The following is a 16,668-nucleotide window of genomic DNA, read 5'->3' as shown; positions in this document are numbered from 1 at the left end:
TTTAAATTTATTTGAAGGATGTGGTTATAGACAAAGATTTGGTAATTTCTGATACTAGGGGGTAAGGTATAGAACAAATGATTTTTGATTCCAAAACCACACATACTGGACAGCTTTGAGGTATATAGCATCTGCTTATAAATCAGTTCTGAATGGTTCAGAGTTGCAGATTTTTTTTATTGGGCTTTGAAGAAGACAACTCATGTCTCCTGGCATTAGGCAGGCCTAGTAGGGTATCCTCACCCAGACGTTAATGTGCATTTACCTTTTCACTCCTTCCAAGTTATTCATTAAGGACGGTGGAACCTAAAGAGATATAAGTGTGACAAAGTGCTTATTTTTTATGATAGCAGATCAAAAACTTTTTGATTCAGGTTTCAAGACTGAATCTGAATGGCACTGAGCCAAGATTTATTTATTTTTTTAATTTTATTGTTGTTATTCTTTATCCATGTGTTAGTCACTCAGTTGTGTCTGACTCTTTGTGACCCCATGGATTGTGGCCTGATAGGCTCCTCTGTCCATGGAAGTTTCCAGCCAAGAATACCTGAGTGGATAGCCATTTCCTTCTCCAGGGGATCTTCCCAACCCAGGATTCGAACCTGGGTCTCCCACATTGCAGGCAGACTTTATCGTCTGAGCCACTAGGGAAGACATTTTATTCTTTATGTATTCAACAACTCTTTATTAAGAACCTGTTAGGTTGGATCATATGAAATTGTCAGTGGTCTAACATGGGTAATTTTATTTTTTAATTTTTTGAACTTTTTATTTTGTACTGGAGTATAGCTGATTATGATGATAGTTTCAGGTGGACAACAAAGGGACTCAGCCATACACATTTTTAAATGTTTTAAAATTGAAGTATAGTTGGTTTACAATGGGGTTTATTCCCTGGTGCCTCAATGGTAAAGAACCTGCCTGCCAATGTAACGGATGTGGGTTCAATCCCAGTCCTAGGAAGAGTTCCTGGAAAAGGAAATGCATCTCACTCCATTATTCTTGCCTGTAGAACCTCTTGGAGCCTAGCATGCTATAGTCCATGGGGTCACAAAGGGTAGGACAAGACTTAATGATGGTACAACAGCAGCAGCATGATTTGCAGTGTTGTGTTAGTTTCAGGTGGATAGCACAATGATTCAGCTATACATACATTGGTATCTATTTTTTCAGATTGTTCAGTTCAGTTTAGTCGCTCAGTCATGTCTGACTCTTTGCGACCCCGTGAATCGCAGCACACCAGGCCTCCCTATCCATTACCAACTCCCGGAGCCTACCCAAACCCATGTCCATCGAGTCGGTGATGCCATCCAGCCATCCCATCCTCTGTCGTCCCCTTCTCCTCCTGCCCCAATCCTTCCCAGCATTAGGGTCTTTTCCAATGAGTCAACTCTTTGCATGAGGTGGCCAAAGTACTGGAGTTTCAGCTTCAACATCAGTCCTTCCAATGAACACCTAGGACTGATCTCCTTTAGGATGGACTGGTTGGATCTCCTTGCAGTCCAAGGGACTCTCAAGAGTCTTCTCTAACACCATAGTTCAAAAGCATCAATTCTTCGGTGCTCAGCTTTCTTCACTGTCCTACTCTCTCATCCATATATGACTACTGGAAAAACCATAGCCTTGACTAGATGGACCTTTGTTGGTAAAGTAATGTCTCTGCTTTTGAATATGCTGTCTAGGTTGGTCATAACTTTCCTTCCAAGGAGTAAGCGTCTTTTAATTTCATGGCTGCAGTCACCATCTGCAATGATTTTGGAGCCCCCCAAAATAAAGCCTGACAGTCTTTCCACTGTTTCCCCATCTATTTCCCATGAAGTGATGGGACCAGATGCCATGATCTTAGTTTTCTGAATGTTGAGCTTTAAGCCAACTTTTTCACTCTCCTCTTTCACTTTGATCGAGTCTTTGTAGTTCTTCTTCAGTTTCTGCCATAAGGTTGGTGTCGTCTGCATATCTGAGGTTATTGATAATTCTTCAGCAATCTTGATTCCAGCTTGTGCTTCTTCCAGCCCTGTGGTTCTCATGATGTACTCTGCATATAAGTTAAATAAGCAGGGTGACAATATACAGCTTTGATGTACTCCTTTTCCTATTTGGAACCAGTCTGTTGTTCCATGTCCAGTTCTAACTGTTGCTTCCTGACCTGCATACAGGTTTCTCAAGAGACAGGTCAGATGGTCTGGTATTCCCATCTCTTTCAGAATTTTCCACAGTTTATTGTGATCCACACAGTCAAAGGCTTTGGCATAGTCAATAAAGCAGAAATAGATGTTTTTCTGGAACTCTCTTGCTTTTTCAATGATCCAGATTCTTAGGTTATTACAAAATATTGAGTATAGTTCCCTGTGCTGAGCCAAGAAATTTTTAAAACAGCATTCTTAGAGTATAATATATATTATATTACAACATATAATAATGAAATATTCATTAGATGCAACCTTATGTGCTTGGGTTGCTCATAAATTGATTAATGGCTTTCTAGGAAAAATGCCTTATCAGGCCTGTCGTTAGCCAAATTATTGATCTGCATGACTGGTTTGAAAAGGAAAAGCAACATCCCTGGGCTAGACTAGGACTTCTCCCTGGCTCTAGGTGCCTGACAGTCCTCTTGAGAAGCATTTTCTCTGACCTGCCTCAAAAGGTCAAGTGTTTTCATTGCATTTAGCAGGGGGGGCAGAGCTGCGTTCTCCTGAAATCTCTGAGCATCCACCTAAAGCCTCACAAGTCAAACTGTCTGCTTTTTTTTTTGGTCTTAAAACAGAAAATGTAAACTGTTTTCTCTATAAAAGAATTAATTATGGTTATTCTCTGCAGGGTCTGGAGGGAGAAAGCGGTCCTTCAAATAAATAAATTGAGTCATTATTTATTAAGGAAGTGATGTGGTGGGGATTTCCTGGGAATAAATAAGGGGTGTTGCAGGAGAGCAGGAGCATGTGCTTATCTCACTGTCAGGATCTTCCCAGAAACCTGGGAAGGAAACAAACAGGGACTAAAAATCGTGGCACAGACTGTGGCCCACATCTTTCCTAGGTCATCTGTGTAGACATCCTGTCCTCGCCCAGCAGGAGGTGAGGTGGCATCGGCACTGCCACCTGAGAACAACTGTAGCATCAGAAGATGCTGTGTTTGTGCTTCTGTAACAAGGCATGGTACTGTGACATTGCCAGTGAAACTGCAAACTTGGCAAGATACTGCCTTTTGAGTTATCCAAGATAATGTGTTTTTGATAAAGTTTAGACTTGAGATGTTTATGTTTCTACTTGAAAGAGAGGGGCAAGGGGCATGGGTCAGGGAAGGAAAGGAAAATAAGGAGGGAGGGAGGGAAGGGAGGGGAACAGAATGGGTATTTTGTGGAAACGAAAGCCTTATATTCTTAATAAATGAATGAGTTACAGAACTTTGAATCATATTTAGAACAGGGATTGATGACATTTCTCCTTACAGTGACAACAAAGAAAACACTTCTCCAGAGTTAGAAGGAAAAAAGTATTGACCAATTGATCCTTTTTAAGTGTATATTTTAAACAGGATATTTAAATAATCCTGGTATATAGATTTAGGAAGAGTCTCTGAAACAGCCTCATCTTAACTTTTGATCCCATTGTATCATTGTCTATTCAAAACTAGATGTAACTCCCATTCTTGGAGTTTTCTGAACTCTTCTTCCTCTTTAAAAATGTAAACCCTTTCTTCTTTCACTTAAAGTGTTGATTCAGACCACCTTTCCCCTTTTAATCCAGAATCCGTTTAAAAACTAAATGCTCTTTACTAATTCTCTTATTTTTATTTTTTTAATTTCTTAGAGTATAGTTGATTTATAATGTTGTGTTAGTTTCAAGTGTGTAGCAAAGTAAATCATATATTCACTCTTTAGATTATTTTTCCATATAGGGTATTACTGAGTATTGTGTAGAGTTTCCTGTGCTATACAGTAGGTCCAAATGAGTTAGCTATTTTATATATAGAAGTGTGTATGCATCAATCCCAGTTTATTCCTCCCCTTTCACCCTGGTAACCATTGCAGCAGATGGATGCACCTAGAGGTTGTCATTTTGAGTGAAGTAAGTCAGATACAGAAAGACAAATATCGTATGATACCGGTAGCTTTTATGTGGCATCTAAAAAAAAAAAAAGTGGTACAGATGAACTAATTTACAAATCAAATGGTCACAGATGTAGAATGCTAATTTTTTAAAACATCATATTTCAATCCTGTAAATTTCTATTAGTTATCTGTCTCTTCTTTATATGCTTAGTTATAAATAGGGTAACTATATTTCCCAGTTTTCATAAGACAATTTTAGTTTACATATACTATAATTATTAATAATGCCCTCTTCCAATCACCAAGTGTTGCAGTTTGGAGTATGAATTGTATGGTAACTCTGTTTATAAATTAAGTATGAATGGAAATGAGCACAATATTTTACAGACTTTTTTTCTAATAAATCTTTCAAAAAATTAAACTAGACTCACCTCTCATAATTTTCCTTTTTTTTTCTTTTTTTTAATGTGGTAACTAACTTTAACTTTATTTATTTTTATTTTATTTTTTAACTTTATAATATTGTATTGGTTTTGCCATATATCAACATGAACCCAAAACAAGCACCAAAAAAAGTTAAGAGGCCTAACTTTCTAATATCATTTCAGATCACTTAAACATTTCAGGAATGTTTCTGAATCCCTGCAATGCACTTAAAGTTTAGTTAAGCACTCCTGCAAGTTGCTTGGGCAAGACAGTTTTATCTTTGTTGTATTTTCCTCTCCAAAATCTGGGCAAAAAGACAAATGATTATCAAGTTGCAGATGTTTTGATCATATGGTCCCTTATAATGCCACTCTATTAATTTTATATTGTGCTGCTTCTTGGTACTTAAAGTTTGCTTTACAAATATGGTGGAATAAGTGTTAATAGGATTTTAAATTGAGGATTTTAAAAAGAGGATTTTGACAGGCAAGTAAGCCAGAAACCCAGGTTTGTTTTACGTCAGATAGATTAATCACTCAGAATTATTTTTAGTCAAGGAAATTAATCCTTAAAAAGAAACAGGTAAGGAAAGAATTTGAGACTTATGTAAGAAATAAATGATTATTCTATTTGTAAGACCTTTTGAGGGCAGCAATTTCTTATATGAGTCTATTAAGTTCCTCCTAATTTGTATTTAAAATTGTGATAAATGAAATATTGATAAAAATCAGATGATTAATTATCAAGTAGATACTATGCTATGGATGTCAGTCAGTATAGGTTTTCAGGAAAAATGATCGTCAACTTTGTAATTTGTCTTTGATAAAAACACTAGAAACTCTTAGCAAAGAAGGCATTATAGTGATGTTGCTTTACAAAGAATTAAGATTATTTCTGTAAATATTCTTCTCAAGTCAATAACCTTTGAATCTATCTATAGTTAGTTCATTTTAGCTGTTATTTGATCAAATGAATTTTAAATTATAAAAGCTCTCGAACTAAAATCTCAGTAGTGATGGAATGGAATGTGACTCTGCCTTCTTGAACAATACTAATTGTCTTAATTTTTAATCTTTAAATATGGATTATAGAAACTACTCTAAGTGTGTAAAAGGTTGTTCTAGGGACTAAATATTTATATTTATACTATGCATATTAATAAGCTGAGCCACAAGGGAAGCCCAAGAATACTGGAGTGGGTAGTCTATCCCTTCTGCAGATCTTCCCGACCCAGGAATTGAACCAGGGTCTCCTGGGAAGCCACATATATGTATTGGTGACTCAGATGGTAAAGAATCTGCCTGCAATGGGGGAGACCTGGGTTTGATCTCTGGGTCAGGAAGATACCCTGGAGAAGGAAATGGCAACCCACTCCCGTATTTTTGCCTGGGAAGTCCCATGGACAGAGGAGCCTGGTGGACTACAGTCCATGGGATCACAAAGAGTCGGACACGACTGAGCCACTAACTCTTTCACTTTCACTGCCGTGTATACGTTACTTTGTTGTTGTTCAGTCGCTCACATGATAAATGGAATACACTAAGTGGCATTTATACAACCATCATTTTTGTACATTTGATATTAAATTAATTCCGTATTGCTCAAAGTTGGTTTAATGGCAACTTGTTAAGTCATAATTGTGTGAAAATTATGTCTTCCTTTTCCTTCAACAAACATTTGTGGATTGCTTATACCTACTATGGGATAGTTCCTAAAAAGTTATAAAAAAAAAAATAAAATAGTTCTCTCATTCAGAAGCTTAGCTGATAAACAATGAAATACCTTGAAAACCCTGCTCTCATATTCTGCAAAGGCACAGGGCAGTCTTCTGAAATCATTACTAATTCAGCCTTTTCTAAGCTCATTCAGTGAAGTGTAACAGGAGAAAGAAGAGTCAAAGAAATTGATTTGCTGGTTAAGAATATATGAATCTTATGAATAAATGTTGTATCAACTCTAGCAGCAAACATCATGCATGAGCCTTTTCATTTTCATAGCGATTCAGCAGCAGATTCTAAAGTGACAAATGAGTGACATGATAACTCAGTTACAGACAGTAGAAGTTTAATCAATGCCTGTGAATTTATGAAATGAGTAGGAAATGCTTTATGTACCAGTGTCTTATGTGATTCATAACTTAGAAGGTAATCCATAGACTCCACTCCTTAATGATAGCCTTCTAGTGTATCTTCAAACCACAATCTCTGTCAAACTTGAGGCTCTCTTTTCTGATGAACAGAATTCCAGTTAGAACTGATGTAAATGGTCATAGTGGTCATGAATGTCTTAAATAATTGACTCGTGCAAACCATATACCAGAAGAGCAGAAGAATCTGTTGCATTCTTTAGCAGATGGTTTCTATGCAATATTAAAGTAATTATTTGAAAGACAAGAATCCAGCTGTTGGATTTCTATGACAGAAATAGGTATATACTGGGACTTTGAGGGAAAAACAAGGTTCATATTCCCTTTAATTTGTAGATGAGGAAATTGAGACAGTGGGATCATAAGTAGGTGTATGATCTTGAAAAACCGATGGAAACAAACATAACTCAGGGTATCCAATAGTCAAATCAGGGATTTTACAGGCTTCACCTTTGGTTTGCATGCCGCTTTCTCACTCTTCAATCTCTCCACCTGCATGATAAGAATGGGAAGTCCAGGGGGACGGGCCATCTGGATGAAGGGCTAAAAGCTGTTGTTGACTGATAGCTAAATTGGCTAATTTTCTTTTGAGCAGTGACTGACAAAATGTTCTGAGGGCAGAGGAAGAGAAGAGGTCAACCACATTTGATTTTAATGCATTTTCATTTCATCAAATGCTCTTTTAAGGAGACTCTTAAAAGATCAAGTTTAAAAAATACTGAAAATGGAGGAAAATATCCCTTTTAAATATGATCTCCTATGTTACACGATCCATCAAGCCATTTTTCACTCTTCATGAGACACACATCAAAATGATTCAGGAGGAAATGTTAAGAGTTTAAAGAGATCTAACATTGCTTAGCTGAGAGTGATTCTTATTATTTAATACATTTTTGAGCTTGGACAGATCCCAGTCTTTTTCATTTTTAACATCTGATTGTAATGTGATGTGAATTTGTTGAGGATTATCCATAGCTTGAAAGATACATGAAGTGACAAAGAAATAGACAATGTATGAAGAAAGCTATCAGGTAACGGCAGGTAAAGCAGAGCAGCCAACTACCTACAGAAGTGCTGTGAGATGTAATGATTTGGGGAATCATGCAATGTTGCAGGATAAAGCTGACCCCTCTTTGTCTGGCCAATGCTTGAATCAGTATTTTGATGAACACATTGCATGCTTATTGAGTTTGAATTGAATGATGGAATAATTTTTCAAAATTTGTTTCTGGAGAAAATTGATTATATACAAGTATATATCTACAAATACGTAATGGGACATTTAAGTTAAAAATAAGACAACACCTGCAAATGTACAGCCTGTGCCTTTAGAGAACGTGAAGATGATGATAACCGTGATAGCAAATACTATGTTTATTAAGTCCCAACTCTATGCATGGGTCTCTTCTTGATAGTTTACCTACATTTTGCCTTTTTGCAACAGTTTTACAAGGGAGGTACCATAATCCCCATTTAACAGATGGAGAAGTCATCTACATATTCAGGAAAACATTGATTAAATACTTCCTATTTGAGCAAAAGTCACAAACTTCAATGTATTGAACATGGATAAGAGTTGTTCCTAGATCTTAAGGCTGCATTTGTTTGTTGCACTGTTTGCCTTCATGATGTTAAATGCACCTCATAGTACATGGCACATTCTGGATTTTCAAATAATAGTATCTGATTTTAATGTTTTTTAAGTATGGCCTATAGAGAAGTAATAAGTCATTTTAATTAATTGCAAACCATTGCTTTCCTGAAATACCACATAAACTCTTGAAATCCGTGCTGATAAAGCATACTGTTTTTGGATGGAACAGGAGTGTGAAGGAGAAGAAAGTTAAAGATTCAGAGGAAACTGCAATGTTGAGCTTGTATCAGGAGTACTGTGGTCAGTTCTTAGTGCCACTTGTTAATAGGGACAGACAAACTCTTCCAAGAAGGATGATCAAAATAGTGAAATATCTAAAAGTCATGTTCTAAAAGAATCAATTGATAAGCATGTATAATAATTAGGATTTAGGTGTTCATAATCATTTCCTTCAGACATTAAAGGCCTAGCCCTTGGGAAGAGTTGTTTATATATCCAGCAAAGCAGAATGATGGCTACTGGAGGAGGATTGAATGAAGATTTCTGCCTAACATGGGGAGCTTTATGCCAGGCAGAACTGCTCATGCATGAGCTGCCTAGTGAGGCATGCCTTCTTTCATTCATTCAATTGTTTACTTAGGAAACATGTATTAAACCTCTCCAATAAAGAACATATGGCTTAGAGAGTGATCGATAAGGCCAAAACTGGCTCAGCCAGAAAACAAAGGAAGTTCCAAGAATTAATTGAATAGCAACTGGAAAGGTCCAAGCCGCAGAGAACTGAAGAAAAGAATAAAAGCCTAATGACATAAAATGAGGATAGTGAGTCCCTGAATCCCACTGCCTCTGAGCAGAGTGAAGCACAGCAAAATTAAATAGAGTTAATGTTGAGCAATTTGTGTCTTATTCCAAATGGTATGACCTGCCGGAGGCTTCATGAACACCTGCTAATTGTTCCACTTAGGAAACAGGAAATTCTCGTTGTAATTGCAGGCATCTTGTAAAATAATTTGTCACTTTGATTTCTCTCTGTTGTGAAATAATGCCATCCTCATACCCTCCTATAAACAGGAGCATGCCAGGAATTAAAGGCCTTCTTATTATGTCTACCTATATTACCTTTTCAGCTAAGCATTCCTATCTTACCTTCCAAATCCAGTGTCCTGGAAGCTGAAAGCTTTCCAGTAGGTATTTTATAACAGTCACAAATCTATCAATTCATTGTTTAAATTCAAGGAACTATAAATTCAAGAATTAACCATAAGTAAATTCGTTTACCCTGAGCACCAATGTTCCATTCAAACATCTCAATAAAAGGTCGAGGAGACCTAGAGACTGTCTTGCAAAGTAAAATAAGTCATAAAGAGAAAAACAAATATCATATAATATCACTTATGTGGAATCTAGAAAAATGATACAGATGAACTTATTTGCAAAGCGGAAATAAGAGACACAGATATACAGAACCAATGTATGGATACCAAGAGGAGGGGGGAAGGTGGTATGAATTGGGAGTTTGGGATTGGCATATATATATATATACACACACACACACATACATACATACAGGAGCTATGTAAATATAAAATAGATAACTAAAGAGAATGTGGGGGCTTCCCTGGTGGTTCAGCAGTAAAGAATCCATCTGCATTGCAGGAGATGCAGGGGACACAAGTTCAATCCCTGGGTTGGGAAGATCCCCTGGAGGAGGGCATGGCAAACCATTCCAGTGTTCTTGCCTGGAGAATCCCATGGACAGAGGAGCCTGGCGGACTCCAGTCTGTAGGGTCGCAAAGAGTTGGATACAACTGAAGTGACTGAGCACACGAGAACCTACTGTATAGCACAGGGAAGTCTACTCAATCCTCTGTGGTGACCTAATGGGAAAAAAATCCAAAAAAAGAGAGGAAATACATGTATATATAGCTGACTCACTTTGCTGGACTGCAGAAACTAGCACAACATTGTAAAGTAACTGTACTCCAATAAAAGTTAGTTAAAAGAAAAAGTTGAAGAGAAAAAAAGAACAACTTCCAATAAATAACCTTCCCAAGTGCTGAACACAGAAGGCACTTGTTACGACAGTTAGGCGCATTTCTGAATTTTAATATGTATCAGTATATATATTTTCCTCATTGGTTACCCTCAGTAGATAAAAATATTAGTGTTATTTCTGGACAGACTCATAAATAGCTTTTGGTTTTACTTAGACAGAAATAGTCTACATTTATATGGGGCATTATACCCAATATGATTGGAGGCAGCTTGTGAGATTCAGAGCCAGCTAATTCTTGCTTTTTTACTTATGGGTTATGTGATCTTGGCAAAGTTGCTGAATCTTGGTTTCCTTCTCTGCAAAGTGGGGATAATAATAATACGTACCTTGTACAATTGTGGTGAAGATGACGAAATTAACTTAGATAGTACATGGGAATGGTTTAGTAAAGTCCTTGGTGCATAGTTAGCGTGTAGTCTAAACCAACAACTCTTAAATTGTGCGGAGTCACAGAATCACCTGAATGGGTTTCGAAAAATACAGGTGCCCAGACATTTCCATGGGAGTCTTTGATTAGGTTGTTTGGAAAGATGAAGCTCAGATATTTTGAATCATTTCTGTAGAAAATTCTGATGCATACCAAAAGTTGAAAATCACTTGTTGATGATTTTGAATTTTTCTTCTTTCCCAACTTAGCTCAGTTCCAACAAGTTTACTTGGCCTGCTTAAGGTGTAAAGAAAGAGGAAAAAAATTAGGTTTTCCATGTGATAGCATTTGTTTCCATGGATACATATTTACCCTCTCCTTTCCAATCAAACTCTCTTCTGTTCCCTGTTATTATCATGGTTTTTTCAGCCCTGTCCCCACAAGGAAATCCATGCTGTCAGTATGCTGTGAATATTCAGAGCAGTGACATTAAAAAACTTAAGATACCGTGGTGAGGAGTGAAGCAAATACCCATCAGTTTTCCAGTGTAATGAAAATAAAACACACCTATGAAATATTGAGGAAATATTACAATTTAATGTCTACTTTACTTGCCACCATGATTTTCAGATTAAAAATAGTTCTGTTTGAGAAAGCCACTTAAGGTAATAGACTTAACAGGGTTTGAGGAATTCTGGATTCAAATTACAAATGGAGCATGATTGATTTTTTCAGTAGTCTCTGTCGTTTAAAAAATCCCAATGCAGAATAATATTTTTGGTAAGCGTATCTTTCAAATTATTATTTTTAATTGTTGTCGTATAGCTGTGTGTGTTTTTGTTTTAAAGGACATTGAGTCAACTCATAATTAACCAATAGCTGTGTAGAGTTATTGAAGGTTTTCACTAATAAAATTTGCCTTCAGTCTTTTATCAGTGTCTAGTTTGCCAGTGATTTGTTGACATGAGTCAGAATTCTACTCTAGTCTAAACCCAAACAGCTATTTTCCCTAACTCAGAAAAATATGAGTCATAAAGTCAGTACGATTTCATGATGTAGGTAGCTTAGTTTATTACCACTGCCTTCTCTCAATCTGAGAAGTGATGGATATTGTCTGTCTCCAGCCTGGAGTAAATATCAGAAAGAAATTGAACAAGAGAAGTTAGAAAATGGTATCTCTGCTTGAATAAGGGAGCATTAACCTTGTCTCTGCCAAAGATGTCTTCAGAGAAGCTGAATTTCTAAATAACTTACAAACTTAATTCTGGAAGAATTCACATTCAGTGTTATTGATACTACTAAAATAAGTGTTATTAGTTTAAGAAAAATTTTGGACATACACTGCAAGCCAGTGAACAAAGTAAACAAGTTCTCTGTCCTCACGGAGATTATATTTGAGTGGAAGGAAGTGTAAATAAATAACTTAGAAAGTAACAACATAAGGCAGGGTAATAGAGCTATAGAGAGTTTTAGGGATAGCAAGTGCCCTGAAACCTGGTTGTTTTTTCTGATCCTAATGAGACTGAAATTAGATGTTGGCCACTCTGAGATGCTGGACTAGTAGTAGGTAATATATGAAAACACAAAGTAGGGCTGGGAAGTGCTTTGGATGTAGTTGTGTAGGGGCCCCTGCATGTGAAACAACATATCTATTTGAAAATATGTTCAGAGCAGACGTGAAAAGAAGCAGAGTGAGGAGGGTTGCATATGAATTCTAGAAGGCAAAGTCTGCAGGAAGGTCTTATGTACATTGGTCTTATGTATTCCTGTGTTCATTTTGTAGTAGTTTTCCTCTTATGAATTATCTTCCAATCAGGTGAACTTGTTAGAAAGGGTTAGAAATTCCCAACCCCATTCCAGACCTATTGAATCAGGAACTGGAGCCCTGTAGTCTGTGTCTCATAAGACCACCTGGTCATTCTGAAGCCTTGCTTCTTTTTCTTTTTTTTTTTTAATGTAGCCGTTGATGTTTATTTTTTTTTCACTTGAAATATGCTTTTTAATTTTTTAATATAAATTTATTAATTTTAATTGGAGGATAATTACTTTACAATATTGTATTGGTTTTGCCATATATCAACATGAATCCGCCACAGGTATACACATGCTCCCCATCCTGAGGCCCCCTCCCACCTCCCTCCCCATCCCATCCCTCTAGGTCATCCCAGTGCACCAGCCCCGAGCATCCTGTATCATGCATCAAACCTGGACTGGCAATTCGTTTCACATATGATATTTTACATGTTTCAATGCCATTGTCTCAAATCATCCCACCCTCTCCCTCTCCCATAGAGTCCAAAAGACTGTTCTATACATCTCTGTCTCTTTTGCTGTCTCTCATACAGGGTTATCATTACCATCTTTCTAAATTCCATATATATGCGTTAGTATACTGTATTGGTGTTTTTCTTTCTGGCTTACTTCACTCTGTATAATCAGCTCCAGTTTCATCCTCCTCATTAGAACTGATTCAAATGTATTCTTTTTAATGGCTGAGTAATACTCCATTGTGTATATGTACCACTGCTTTCTTATCCATTCATCTGCTGATGGACATCTAGGTTGCTTCCATGTCCTGGCTATTATAAACAGTGCTGCAATGAACATTGGGGTACACGCATCTCTTTCAGTTCTGGTTTCCTCAGTGTGTATGCCCAGCAGTGGGATTACTGGGTCGTATGGCAGTTCTATTTCCAGTTTTTTAAGGAATCTCCACACTTCTCCATAGTGGCTGTACTAGTTTGCATTCCCACCAACAGCGTAAGAGGGTTCCCTTTTCTCCACACCCTCTCCAGCATTTATTGCTTGTAGACTTTTGGATCGCAGCCATTCTGACTGGCGTGAAATGGTAACTCATCATGGTTTTGATTTGCATTTCTCTGATAATGAGTGATGTTGAGCATCTTTTCATGTGTTTGTTAGCCATCTGTATGTCTTCTTTGGAGAAATGTCTATTTAGTTCTTTGGCCCATGTTTTGATTGGGTCATTTATTTTTCTGGAATTGAGCTGTAGGAGTTGCTTGTATATTTTTGAGATTAGTTGTTTGTCAGTTGCTTCATTTGCTATTATTTTCTCCCATTCTGAAGGCTGTCTTTTCACATTGCTTATAGTTTCCTTTGCAGTGCAGAAGCTTTTAATTTTAATTAGGTCCCATTTGTTTATTTTTGCTTTTATTTCCAGTATTCTGGGAGGTGGGTCATAAAGGATCCTGCTGTGATTTATGTCAGAGAGTGGTTTGCCTCTATTTTCCTCTAGGAGTTTTATAGTTTCTGGTCTTACGTTGAGATCGTTAATCCATTTTGAGTTTATTTTGGTGTATGGTATTAGAAAGTATTCTAGTTTCATTCTCTTCCAAGTGGTTGACCAGTTTTCCCAGCACCACTTGTTAAAGAGACTGTGTTTTCTCTATTGTATATTCTTGCCTCCTTTGTCAAAGATAAGGTGTCCATAGGTGCATGGATTTATCTCTGGGCTTTCTATTTTGTTCCATTGATCTATATTTCTATCTTTGTGCCAGTACCATAATGTCTTGATGACTGTAGATTTGTAGTACAGTCTGAGGTCAGGCAGGTTGATTCCTCCAGTTCCATTCTTCTTTCTCAAGATTGATTTGGCTATTTGAGGTTTTTTGTATTTCCATACAAATCGTGAAATTATTTGTTCTAGTTCTCTGAAAAATACCTTTGATAGCTTGATAGGGATTGCATTGAATCTATAGATTGCTTTGGGTAACATACTCCTTTTCACTATATTGATTCTTCCAATCCATGAAAATGATATTTTTCCAACTAATTGTGTCATTTTTTATTTCTTTCACCAGTGTTTTATAGTTTTCTATATATAGGTCTTTTGTTTCTTTAGGTAGATTTATTCCTAAGTATTTTATTCTTTTAGTTGCAATGGTGAATGGAATTGTTTCCTTAATTTCTCTTTCTGTTTTCTCATTGTTAGTGTATAGGAATGCAAGGGATTTCTGTGTGTTGATTTTATATCCTGCAACTTTACTATATTCACTGATTAACTCTAGTGAGTCTTAAGGGTTTTCTATGTAGAGGATCATGTTGTCTGCAAACAGAGTTTTACTTCTTTTCCAATCTGGATTCCTTTTATTTCTTTTTCTTCTCTGATTGGTGTGGCTAAAACTTCCAAAACTATGTTGAATAGTAGTGGTGAGAGTGGGCACCCTTGTCTTGTTCCTGACTTTAGGGGAAATGCTTTCAATATTTCACCATTGAGGATAATGTTTGCTATGGGTTTATCACATATGGCTTTTATTATGTTGAGGTATGTTCCTTCTATTCCTGCTTTCTGGAGGGTTTTTATCATAAATGGATGTTGAATTTTGTCAAAGGCTTTCTCTGCATCTATTGAGATAATCATGTGGCTTTTATCTTTCAATTTGTTAATGTGGTGTATCGCATTGATTGATTTGTGGATATTATTCACAGGATTCTTATCCTTGCATCCCTGGGTTAAAGCCCACTTGGTCATGATGTATGATCTTTTTAGTATGTTGTTGGATTCTGATTGCTTGAATTTTGTTAAGGATTTTTGCATCTATGTTCATCAGTGATATTGGCCTGTAGTTTTCTTTTTTTTGTGGCAAATTTGTCTGGTTTTGGTATTAGGGTGATGGTGGCCTAATACAATAAGTTTGGAAGTTTACCCTCCTCTGCAATTTTCTGGAAGAGTTTGAGTAGGATAGGTGTTATCTCTTCTCTAAAGTTTTGGTAGAATTCAGCTGTGAAGCCACCTGGTCCTGGGCTTTTATTTGCTGGAAGATTTCTGATTACAGTTTCAATTTCCATGCTTGTGATGGGTCTGTTAAGATTTTCTATTTCTTCCTGGTTCAGTTTTAGAAAGTTATACTTTTCTAAGAATTTGTCCATTTCTTCCAAGCTGTCCACTTTATTGGCATATAGTTGCTGATAGTAGTCTCTTATGGTCCTTTGTATTTCTGCGTTGTCTGTTGTGATTTCTCCATTTTCATTTATAATTTTGTTGATTTGATTCTTCTGTTTCTTGATGAATCTGGCTAATGGTTTGTCTATTTTATTTATTTTCTCAAAGAACCAGCTTTTAGCTTTGTTGATTTTTGCTGTGGTCTCCTTGGTTTCTTTTTCATTTATTTCTGTCCTAATTTTTATGATTTCTTTTCTTCTACTAACCCTGGGGTTCTTCATTTCTTCTTTTTCTAGTTGCTTTCGGTGTAGAGTTAGGTTGTTTATTTGATTTTTATCTTGTTTCTTGAGGTAAGCTTGTATTGCTATGAACCTTCCCCTTAGCACTGCTTTTGCTGAATCCCATAGGTTTTGGGTTGTTGTGTTTTCATTTTCATTTGTTTCTATGCATATTTAGATTTCTTTTTTGATTTCTTCTGTGATTTGTTGGTATTCAGAAGTATGTTGTTTAGCCTCCATATGTTTGTATTTTTAATAGTTTTTTCCTGTAGTTGACATCTAATCTTACTGCATTGTGATCAGAAAAGATGCTTGGAATGATTTCAATTTTTTTTGAATTTACCAAGGCTAGATTTATGGCCCAGGATGTGATCTATCCTGGAGAAGATTCCGTGTGCACTTGAGAAGAAGGTGAAATTCATTGTTTTGGGGTGAAATGCCCTATAGATTTCAATTAGGTCTAACTGGTCCATTGTATCATTTAAAGTGTGTTTCCTTGCTAATTTTCTTAGTTGATATATCCATAGGTGTGCGTGGGGTATTAAAGTCTCCCACTATTATTGTGTTACTGTTAATTTCCCCTTTCATACATGTTAGCATTTGCCTTACATATTGCAGTGCTGCTATGTTGGGTGCATATATATTTATAACTGTTATATCTTCTTCTTGGATTGATCCTTTGATCCTTATGTAGTGTCCTTCTTTGTCTCTTTTCATGGCCTTTATTTTAAAGTCTATTTTATCTGATATGAGTATTGCTACTCCTGCTTTCTTTTGGTCTCCATTTGCGTGAAATATCTTTTTCTGGCCATTCACTTTCAGTCTGTATGTGTCCCTTGTTTTACAAAAT

General features: G+C 36.5%; 1 protein-coding gene across 15 annotated transcripts in view; it reads left to right on the top strand.

Moving 5' to 3' along the window:
• The window catches only part of SLC8A1 (solute carrier family 8 member A1), a 447,525-nt gene that overhangs the window by 196,966 nt on the left and 233,891 nt on the right, over positions 1-16,668 (top strand).

This window comes from Bos taurus, chromosome 11 (assembly GCF_002263795.3).
Source record: "Bos taurus isolate L1 Dominette 01449 registration number 42190680 breed Hereford chromosome 11, ARS-UCD2.0, whole genome shotgun sequence".
Taxonomy (NCBI): domain Eukaryota; kingdom Metazoa; phylum Chordata; class Mammalia; order Artiodactyla; family Bovidae; genus Bos; species Bos taurus.
Note: the sequence above shows the minus strand (reverse complement) of the source record. Positions and strands in the feature narration are given on the sequence as shown.